Source organism: Rhinolophus ferrumequinum, chromosome 21 (assembly GCF_004115265.2).
Source record: "Rhinolophus ferrumequinum isolate MPI-CBG mRhiFer1 chromosome 21, mRhiFer1_v1.p, whole genome shotgun sequence".
NCBI lineage: Eukaryota > Metazoa > Chordata > Mammalia > Chiroptera > Rhinolophidae > Rhinolophus > Rhinolophus ferrumequinum.
Genome location: NC_046304.1, coordinates 39,317,313 through 39,329,116, shown reverse-complemented (window position 1 = coordinate 39,329,116; position 11,804 = coordinate 39,317,313). Strand labels below are relative to the sequence as shown.

The window sequence follows — 11,804 nt, the reverse complement described above, 5'->3', positions numbered from 1 at the left end:
AATTCCCCTCCCACAGTTGGCCTCCAAAGAGTCTTGGCTGGACCATGGAGTGTGAAACTGGTGCAGGGCTGCAGCCCTGGGAGGGGGGAGAGGACAAGGAGAGTCAGGCAGGAGTGGGGCCGGGGGAGGGTGGCATTGGAGCTGGGGGAGGGGCGGGGCTGATAACCCCCACGCCCTAGGGTGGAGAGGGCCAGCACCCTGTGAGGGCGGAGAGCAAAGGAAGGCCAGTTTATGCTCAGGATATCCTTCCTCTCCAGAATGTGTAAGAGCCATGGGGGTGGGGAGAGGCCCTGCAGGGGGACTGGCCCCTGCCCCTTGGACTGGGGACCCCGCATCCCTTTGCACCAGTCAGCCCCTTAGCCTGACCTCGTCCAGCTGGGCCCACAAGCGAGACGCATCAGCAGAGAGGAAATGCGGTTTGCTGTCAATCTCCTAGAAATAGCATCTCTTGACCAGCTTTCCACTAACCTCCACTCTGATCCCCTTGGAGGCTCTGCTCCCTCATCTGTACCCCCACCCCAACCATCCCCACCCCCAGCCACTTTCCACAATTCTAAGGGGCTGCTGGGCCAGGTGTCACCCACTACTAGAGAGGAAGGTGCCAGGATACACACCGTCCCCAACCTTCCAGCGAGAGGTCAGTGCAGGGCTGGGCCGCCTGGCTTCCTTCCCTGGATCTATATTTACTTGCTGCTTATCCCCAGCTGACCCCTCCCAGACTGGCCCGGGCAGCTGCCAAAAGGCCAGAGAACTATCAGGGCCCCAGCCGGTCCCAGCTGCCCACCTCCCACAAACAACAGTCTTGTGTCCCATTGTGTTGGCCCTATCCTGGAGCTTTCCAGAACCCCATTACCTAACTTGAAGTGGGAAGGCAGTAGGAAAATGTGAAGACCACAAAAATCAATCGAGACCAACTTCCTGCCTGGCCTAAGGCCTCACCCCTTGCATTTCCTGTCCCTGCACAGATGACCTGGCTGCCCCCCCCCTCTGCCTTTCCTCTCATGAAAACTCCCTCAAAGTGAATTAACTGTAATAATGAGGTCCGCCCATTTAGGTGAACATAAAATAACCCTACTCCTGGTAAGGGAATAATTCAACAGAAGCAAAAAGCTCTAAACCTGAAGATATTCTTTGCAGGACTATCTTATCTACGAAAGCAAAAAACTAGGAAGAACCCAAATTCTCAGAAATAACAGAGCAGCTAAAAAATGACCTTACATCAATATAAAGGACCACAGGCAAGACTTAATAATAATAATAATAATAATAATAAAGCTGTTGGATCAACTTGGTGCAATCACATGATCTTGGGTGTTTGAGACTAAGGGGTTTGGAATTCCAGCTTTGTGATTTAGAAAGGTCAGACAAAGAACCTTCTCTCTGAGCTCACTTTTCTGCATCTATAAAATGAAGATGATACTTACCTCAATGTTACTGAGAAGATAAATTGAGATCACAGACCAAGAGGTCCTAGGCCAGGGCTGGCATTTAGTGACGAAAAATTCATTCCTGTTACTTAAGCAAGGAACAAAGTGCCCTAACTGTCCTGGTGACAGCTAGGCAGAAAAGCCTAGTATGCACAAGAATGAACGTTAGAGGCTTAGACAGAAAAAATTAAAATGCCGTAGTGGTAGTGTCATAAGGGATATCAATTTCCCCCCTTCTTTTGGACTTTACGTGCAGAAGATTAAGTTAACCATCCTCCTCAGTTCAGGACAAATTACCATAGAGCATTATTTCCTCCCTTTATCCTTCCCTCCCTTCTTTCCTTTCCCCCTTCCTTCCCTCCTTCCCTTTTATCCTCATTCCCTGCTCCTATTTTCTTCCTCCTCCATAGATAACTACTCAAACATGTTCAATATGTATCTTTTTGTGTGAACATATTCCTGAAAATATGTATCATTGATATTCTTTTAAACTTATTACAAAATTTTTAATACATACACCAAAGTAGAGACAATAGTACAATAAACCCCCATATACTCATCTCTCTAAGACTCAACCACCATCAAGATTTTGCCTTGCAGTTTTGCTTACATTTTTTGCCTAAAATACATTTGTTTCAGCTTTCTCTTTTTTTCCCTTAGCTTGCTGAACTAAATACTATAAAGTCAGTCTTAGACATCGTACCATTTCACCTCTATATTTGTCAGCTGCACATCCTCTCCAACATTGAACATTTTCTTACCTAACTGTAGTGCTAGCACCATACCCCCAAAAATTAGCAATACCTAATATCCAATTCATAATCAAATTTCTCAAAATGTCTCTTTGCAGTTGGTGTGGTGTGTGTGTGTGTGTGTGTGTGTGTGTGTGTTTCTATATATTATCAGCATTGTGTTGTAGGCCTTGCTCTGTTGGTCCTCTTTTCACCCAGCACTATGGATTTAACATCCAACCAGGTTGCTCTGTGAACATCGAGTTGCTTTTATCGCTGTGGTGCTCCGTAGGGCAACGCCCATCCTTGGCCACTCCACTCTCCCAGGGAATGACACCTGACTGCACCCAACTCTCCCCTTCCCCCGACCTGCTAAACAGGCAGCAGTGATATCCTCAGCCTCGTCCTCTTATGGACCTGGTGTGACTTTCTTTGGGTTATATACCTAGGAGCCAAGAGTAGATTTACTAGGTCAGGGGTTACAGATATATCTGTCTCAGTTTGACTAGATACAGCTATGTTTTTCTCTACAATGTCTGCACCAGTCCACGCTCCCACAGGCAGTGCAGGAGGTTCTTATATTCCATGCGATTGACATTATCCAGCTGTCTGATTTTTGCTAGTCTGACCAAGGTATTTATTGTTGTTTTACTTGCATTTCTCTGATCACTAAAGAGTTTGAGTATCTCTGCATTTGCTGATCAGGCTTTGAGATTTTCTCTTATATAAAATTGTCTTTTCATATCATTTGGTCATATTTCAATTGAGGTTGATGCCTTTTTGGATGTTGATTTTCAAGAGATCCTGGAAGATTCTATATCCTTTGCTGGTTTTAGACCTTGCAAAAATATTCTCCTATTTTGTCATCTCTCTCTTAACTTTGTCCACCTCACTGAACAGAAAATTTTCCTTTTGATGTAATTAAATATACTCAAGAGCAACAGTTTGGACTTGATTCAATAGGCAGTAGGGAGTCATTGCAGGTTCTTGAACCAGGGAGTGACATGATTTTAGACATTCATTTGGGAGCTATATGCAGGAGAAACTGGCTGCCAGGAGGCAAACTGGGAACCTACCTGTAAGTGAGTCAATAGCAGAGGCAGGTGGACATAAGCCCCCTATCCTCAGAGGACCTCCAGTCAGCCTGGGAGCCAATCGTTCAATAAGGAGCAATGAGTATTCTGCAGACTGGTGGGAGCAGAAAGGGTTGAGGTTAAGCAAGGCTTCCTGGAGGCAGAGACATTTGCTTTGACTCCTGAGGGAAAAGTAAGAGCTGGCCCAGCGATGAGACAGAGGGTTTGTCTTCAGGGAATAAGAGTCTGGAAAACAGAAAACATCCAAGAAATGTCCTGCAAATAAAGTGGGTAAAATTTGTTCAGCAAAGTCAAGTGACGTGGTAGAAAGCCTGCTGGTTTGGCAGGCCACATGGTGACCTCAGAAAGTTGTTTCTTTTCCAGGCTCCTGGGCCCAAAGCCAGATGACAGGAGGTAAGGAAGGGCTGGTAAGGAAGCAGAAGCAGGAGGTGTGGGCCGTGGTCCGGGAACTTGGCAAGGGCAAGACGGGCAGAGAGCGTCCAGCTGACTTTTTTCCAAGGTGGACCAGAGAATACTTTGCAGGCTGAGAGGACACATTCATAGGCACGCAACCATCTCTCTCTTTCCTGTAAAACATATCTTTATATTTTCAAATTTCAAAAAGAATACATGTATATTATAAAACACTTAAAATTATAGAACTAGTTAACATTTTTTTATTAGTTTCAGGTGCACAAAACAACGTAATAGTTAGACTTTTATCATTTATATCTGTCACACAGTGACACAGAACTATTTAACATAGAGAATAAAAGCCTCCAATAACCCCTCCCAGTAACCACAGTTAATAATTTATTAGAGTATATTCCTCTAGATTTATTTATATGTGAACATTAATTTACATATATATTTTTTAATAGGGCATCTGTAATTTTAAAACAGAACTTCAAATACGTGAAGCAAAAACTGATGGAACTGAAAGGAGAAATAGATAAATCCACAATCATAGTAGGAAATCACAACCACTCCCTCAGTAATCCATAGAACAAGTAAACATAAAATTATTAAAGCAATAGAACACCTGAAGAGCATTGTCAAGCTACTTGACCTAAGTTACATTCGCAGAACATTCCAACCAATAATAGCAAAATATACATTCTCTTCAACTGCACATGGATCACTCACCAAAACAAACCATATTCTGGGCCATAAAACAAATCTTAGCAAATGCAAAAGAATTGAAATCATAGAAAGTATCATCTATGTCCACAACAAAATTAAATTAGAAATCAATAACAGAAAGCCATCTGGAAAACTCCTAAACATTTGGAAACTAAGCAAAGCACTTGTAAATAACCCATAGATCGAATGTGAAGTCATAAGGGAAATAAGAAAATATTTTGAACTGAATGAAGATAAAAACACATCAAAACTTGTAAGATTCAATTAAGCAGTGCTTAGATGGAAACATAATATAAATTACGTAGGTTAGAAAATAAGAAAAATTTCAATCAGTAATTTATGTTTGCACCTTAGAAAACTACAAAAAGAAGAGTAAATTAGACACAAAGCAGGCAGAAAGAAGGAAATAATAAAGATGGAATATAAATCAATGAAATGGAAAACAATAGAGAAAACCGATAAAACCAAAGACTAGTTCTTTGGGGGTGGCGGGGAGATCCATAAAATTGATAAACCTCTTGCCAGACTGGCCACAAAAGAAAAGGGGGAAAATATATAAATTATAAATAATAAAAATGAGAGGACATCACTACAGACCCTAAAGACATTAAAAGGAATACTACAACTGTAAGTATCCATAAATTTTACAACTTAGATAAATTTAAAATTTTTTGAAAAACACAAATTATCAAAGCTCACTCAAAAAGAAGTAGAGACTGAACAATAACAAGAAAACAAAACAAAACCAACTTGCATTAAAAAAAAAAATCCAACGTAAACTGGGGTGGCCGGTTGGCTCAGATGGTTAGAGCGAGGTGCTAGTAACACCAAGGTTGCCGGTTCGATCCCTGCATGGGCCACTGTGAGCTGCGCCTGCCTTAAAAAAGAAAAAAAGAAAGAAAAGAAAAAAGAATGAACAACAAAACAGCCTGATTCAAGAATGAGCAATGTACTTGAATGTAAATGGCCAATAAACACATGAAAAGATGTTCAACATCACTAGTCATTAGGAAAATACAAATCAAAACTACAATGAGATACCACCTTATAACCATTAGAATGGCTGCTATAAAAAAAAATAAAGAAAATGACAAATGTTGGTAAGGATGTGAAGAAATTAGAATCCTTAAGCACTGTTGGTAGTAATGTAAAATGAAAGTACCACTATGGAAAACAGTGCTTCCTCACAAAATTAAAAATAGGATTATCACATAATCCAGCAATTCCACTTCTAGGTACCCTAAAGAATTGAAAACAAGGTCTCAAAGAGATATTTATACACCCATGTTCATAGCAGCATTATTCACAATAGCTAAAATGTGGAAGCAACCCAAGAATCCATTGATGGGTGAATAGATAAATAAAATGTGGTATATACATACAATGGAATATCATTTAGCCTTAAAAAGTAAAGAAATTATGACGTGTTAAAACATGGATGGACCTTAAGGACATTATGCTATGTGAAATAAACCAGTCACAAAAAAGACAAAATGTATGATTCCACTTATATAAGTTACTTAGAGTAGTCAAAAATTATAGAGACAGAAAGTGGAATGATGGTTGCCAGGGGGGCTGGAGGGAGGAGGAACGGGGAGTTATTGTTTGAGGGGTATAGAGTTTCTGTTTTACAAGATGTAAAGAGTTATGGAGATGAATGTGATGATGATAGGAATTGCACGGTTAAAAAAAGGTTAATATGGTAGGTTTTATGTTATATATATTTTACTACATAAAAATTGGGAAAATAATAAGTTAAATAAAATAATATAGCAAAAGGAGGGAGGACAAAACAAGGAGAACAACAAGAAGAAATAGAGGACTTCTGGTTTCTGACTCAGCAAAAGTCATCACTCAAATAAAAAGCTAAACAAACTCAAAAATCAACAATTCCTCTTAGATATACCAGAGAAGTGAGGTCACAGGGTAAACCACTGCCCCCCAAATTGGAGAGATAGATACAGAGAATCACAACTTACCTGAGAAGGAAACTCACCTGGAACCAGTGCTGGGGTAGGAAAAACTGTAATTGACAAATTGCTGGAGGCTTACTGTGAACACATCTGAGAGTTAAAAACTCCAGGGGGACCTAGTTGGGGGGGGGGGCAAAATTAGTGAGCTTTATCTCCAGGAGTTCTACCAGGTCCTCACTGTGAATGTCAGAGAAAAATCCCCTCATGCTTCTGGCAGGCAGAAGGGAAAAGGAACCATTTTGAAACGTGCCGGAGCATTTTGTTCTAACAAGGCTTGTCCTCAGGAAAAACTATTTTGCCAGAGCCTTACCTGCTGGGGTTTTATCAGATCCTAACTTAACTGGAAAGGGAAATATCCAACTCCAGGCCCTTGTAGCCTTCTTGTCCCAACCAACGGGGAAAGAAAACTTAAGAAGCACCGGGGAAGTTCATTCTAGGGGGACAGCTCACTGAAAGACTGAGACATAATCGTAGGACTATGGAATGCTTCCTCACCCCCACATCTTTTATTTTTAACTTTTATTTATTTAAGTGTGTTTTTCTAGGACCCATCTGCTCCAAGTTAAATAGTTGTTTCAATCTAGTTGTGGAAGGTGCAGCTCACACTGGCCCATGCAGAGATCAAACCGGCAACCCTGGTGTTACCAGCATCGCGCTCTAACCAATTGAGCTAACCGGCCGCCCTCACCTCCACATCTTACTACCACATTACCAAAGACCAATTTACCACAGTTCTTCATATCTGCCTTTCAACAAATAATTACAAGGCATACTAAAAGGTAAAAAACTCAGTTTGAAGAGGCAGAATAAGTATCAGAACCAGAGTCAGATATGGCATGAATATTGGAATTAACAGACTAGGAATTTTTTAAAATATGATTACTATTCTAAGGGATTTAGAACAGATGGATAATTTTAGCAGGGAGATGGAAATTCTAAGAAAGAATCAAAAGAAATGCTAGAGGTCAAAAACACTGTAACAAATGAAGAATGCCTTTGATGGGCTCATTAGTAGACTAGACATGGCTGAGGAAAAAAATCTCTGAGCTTGAGGGTATGACAATATAAATTTCCAAAACTGAAAAGCAAAGAGAAGAATGACTGGAAGAGAGAAACCAAACAAAACAGAACAGAATATGTAAGAACTGTGTGGTAACTACAAAGGTGTAACATACACATAATGGAAATACCATAAGAGACAAAGAAACAGAAGCAATATTTGAAGCAATAATTATTGAACATTTCCCAAAATTGGTGTCAGACATCAAATCACAGATCCAGGTAACTCAAAGAACACCAAACAAACAAGCAAACAAACAGAAAAAGAACCTTACATTTAGGTATATCAGATTCAAACTCCAGAAAATTAAAGATAAAGAAAAAAATCATGAAAGAAACAGAGGAGCAAAGATAAGAATTACATCCAACTTCTCAGAAGCCATGGAAACAAGAAGGGAAGTGAAGTATTTAAAGTGTTGAAAGAAAGAACCACCAACCTAGAATTCTGTACCTTGTGAAATTATCCTTCAAAAGGGAAGAACAAATACAGACAAAAATTGAGGTAACTTGTTGTTAGTAGACCTGCCTTGCAAGTAATGAAAAGAAGTTCTACAGAGAGAACGAAAATGATAGGTCAGAAACTTGGATCTATACAAAGAAAAGAAGAGTACTGGAGAAGGAAAAAGAGGTAAAATAAAAATATTTATTTTTCTTAGTCTTAATTGATTGAACAGATAACAGTTTGTTCAAAATAATAAAAGCAACAATGTAGTCGACTCTCTCTGTCTGTATGTTTATTTATTTATGCCTAAGTGAAATGAATGACAGCAATGATATAAGGGACAGGAGGAAGGGAGGAATTAGAAATATTTTGTTAATATAAGGTACTTGCACTACCCATGAAGTGGTATAGTGTTATTTGAAAATGGATTTGGATTAGTATTAAATATATATTGCAAACTTTAAGTTAGCCACTGAAAAAAGTGGGGGAAAAAATATAATCATATGCTAAGAAAGGAGAGAAAATGAATTCATAGAAAATACTCAGTGAAAACCATAAAAGGCAGAAAAAGTGTGGAAGACAAAAATAGAAACAAAGAACAAGGATATCAAATAGAAAACAGCAACAAGTATGGTAGACATTAATTTAACTATATTAATTAATAATCATCTTAAATATCAATGGTCTAAATATACTATTTAAATAACAAAGATTGTCAGAATAGATCAAAAAACAAGATCAAACTATATATTACCTACAAGAAATGCACTTTAAATATAAGGACACATATTGATTCACAGTAATGAGTTGGAGAAAGATATACCATGCTAACACTAATCAAATGAAAGTGGGATAGTTATATTTATTTCAGACAGAGCCTGATATATAATTTTCAGACAGATAGCTATATTAACTTCAGAGCAAGGAAAGTTGTCAGGGATAAAGAGTGGCACTGCTTAATGATAAAGGGGTCAATACTCCAAGAACACATAATAATCCTTAATGTGTTTGGGCCTAGCAACAGAGCATCAAAATATGTTAAAACTGGCAAAAACTGATAGATCTACAAGGAGAAATAAGGTTGCCGGTTCGATCCCCACGAGGGCCACTGTGAGCTATACCCTCCTTAAAAATAAATAAACAAATCAATACTAGGAGAAATAGATGACTCCATGATTCTAGTTGGAGACTTTAACACCCTCTATCAAATATGGACAGATCCAACAGGCAGAAAATCAGTTCAGGGCAGCCGATGGCTCAGTTGGTTAGAGTGCAAGCTCTGAATAACAGGGTTGCTGGTTCGATTCCCACATGGGCCAGTGAGCTGTGCCGTCCACAACTAGATTGAAGACAATGAGCTGCCGCTGAGCTACAGGAGGGGTGGCCAGATGGCTCAGCTGGTGAGAGAGCGAGCTCTCAACAGCAAGGTTGCTGATTCAATTCCCATATGGGATGGTGGGCTGTACCCCCTACAACTAAAGATTGAAAACGGCTACTGGACTCGGAGCTGAGCTGTGCCCTCCACAACTAGACTGAAGGACAATGACTTGGAGCTGATGGGCCTGGGAGAAACACACTGTTCCTCAATATTCCCCAATAAAAAGTTTTAAAAAGAAAACACACTTAAAAAAAAAAAGAAAGAAAGCAAAGAAAATCAGTTCAACTCAACAGTACTGTTAATAAACTATATATAACTAACATCTGCAGACTACTCATCCAACCACAGCAGATTACACACAGATTCTCAAACTCACTTGGAATATTCTCCAAGATATAGCACATTCTGGGCCATAAATCACACTTTCACAATTTTCAAAAATTAGAAATCACAGTGAAATTTAACTAGAAATTAACAATACAAAGATAGCTGGAAAGTCCCTAAATACTTAGAGATTAAAGAATACACTTCTAAATAATAATGGGTCAAAGAAGAAATCTCAAGAAAAATTTTTAAATATTCTGAACTAAATAAAAATAAAAATACAACTTAACAAAATTTGTAGGATTCAGCAAAAGCATTATTTAGAGGGAAATTTATATAATCAAATGTGTATATTAGAAAAGAAAAAAGATCTAAAATCAATAATCTAAATTTCCACCTTAGCAGACAAGAAGAAAAGACCAAATTAAATCTAAATTAAGCAAAAGAAAAGAAAAAAAAATCAGGGCTGAAATCAATTAAATTGAGAACAAGAAATTAATAGAGAAAAATCAACAAAACCAAGAGCTGGTTCTTTGAAAAGATCAATAAAATTAATAAGCCTATAGCTAAGTTAACTAAGAAAAAAGAGAGAGAGGACAAACTGCTAATATCAGAAATGAAAAAGGGGACATCACTACAGATCCCATAGAATAATACAGGAATATTATTAACAATTGTATGCCCACAAATTTGATAACCTAAATGAAATGGACTAATTCCTTAAAAGATACAATCTGCCAAAATTCACACAAGAAATAGACAATCTGAATAGGCCTCTATCTATTAAAGGAATCGAATCAATAATAAAAAACCTTCCAAAGTAAGAAGCACAAGGCCCAGATGGGTTCACTGGTGGTTTCTACCAAACATTTGGAGCCCATTAGGTGCCACACCTGTAACAACGACCTCAGTCTACCCCAACGCCCGCGAGGTACATATCTATGAGAAGAGAGTGGCCAAGAGGGTAAAGGTGCATGAGTTTAAGGAGCACGACAGGCAAGTGACCGGCATTGACTGAGCCTCTGAGAATAACCACAATGTGACCTGCCTTACAGACCGCTGAAGGGCTGAACGTGGAAGCCCACACTTGTCATGTCATCCTGCGGATCAACAGGACCGATGGATCTCCATGTGTGCTGGGCTCCCAGTAAGAACAAGTTCGCTGTAGGCAGCAGCTCTTGTGCCATCTTCATCAGCTATTTTGAGCAGGAAAATGACTGGTGGGTGTACAACCACATCAAGAAGCTCCACCATCATCAGCCTGGACTGGCACCCCGACTACATGCTCCCGGCCACGGGCTCCTGCGATTTAAACTGCCTAATCTTCTCAGCCTATCTCTAGGAGGTGGAGGAGGGACCTACAATGGGGCTCCAAGACACCCTTCGGTGAGCTGACGTTCGAGTCCAGTAGTAGCTGCAACTGGGTGCATGGCATGTGCTTTTCAGCCAGCGGTAGTCCTGTGGCCTGGGTCAGCAACGACAGTACTGTGTGCCTGGCCAATGCTGACAAGATGGCCGGCTGACTCTGGCCTCTGAAACGCTGCCGCTGCTGGCTCTGACCTTTATCACAGAAAACAGACTGGTGGACGTGAGCCATAACTGCTTCCGGGTGCTTTTTACCTATGAGGCGCCGCAGGGACGGTGAGCTTCCAAGGGCAGCCGGAAGTGCCCCAGCCAAGCTCCCAACACTGCTTGACCCCTGCGAGCTCTTCCAGAACCTCGATGAGAAGGGAAACTCCGAGGGCAGCATGGCCCGTGAGGCGGGCATAGACTGGCTGCACAACAGTGTCAGCCAGATCTCAGTGCTCAGCAGGGCCAAAGCCAAGTGCTCGCAGTTCTGCATTATGGCACTGAGGGCAGCATGAGCATCTGTGATGTGAAGAGCTTGGAATCAGCTTGGAAGGACCTCAAGATCAAATAACCTGTGAGGAGAATGTTGGCCTCATCCCAGCTGCTGGGGGAGGGGTCGGGGAGGCTAAAGTTGGCTTTGCTGAATGTTTCTAGGGTATCTATTTGGGTCCCCACAGGGGAGAGAGAAAGAAGGGATAGGAAGGTTTTCTTACGTATTTGGAGGAACATGTGCCTTTTTCTTAAAGAAATACTTTCATTTATTGTAAAAAATAAAAATTAAAAAATACCCCAAAGCACTTTCCTAGTCATGAACTGTTTCAAAACTTGGAAGTAATAAAAATTGTAAAAAAAAAAAAAAAAAAAAATTAAATAATTTTTTAATTTACATTAGCACTGAAATAAT

At 40.1% G+C, this 11,804-nt stretch overlaps 1 non-coding gene and 1 pseudogene across 1 annotated transcript; both read left to right on the top strand.

Annotated features, from left to right (window-relative positions):
- Positions 1 to 3,635: 3,635 nt before the first annotated feature.
- On the top strand, positions 3,636 to 11,471 carry LOC117013212 (actin-related protein 2/3 complex subunit 1B-like; annotated as a pseudogene).
- On the top strand, positions 5,161 to 5,234 carry TRNAT-AGU (transfer RNA threonine (anticodon AGU)). The gene has a single exon. It is a non-coding gene; the product is annotated as a tRNA-Thr (tRNA).
- Positions 11,472 to 11,804: the final 333 nt, after the last annotated feature.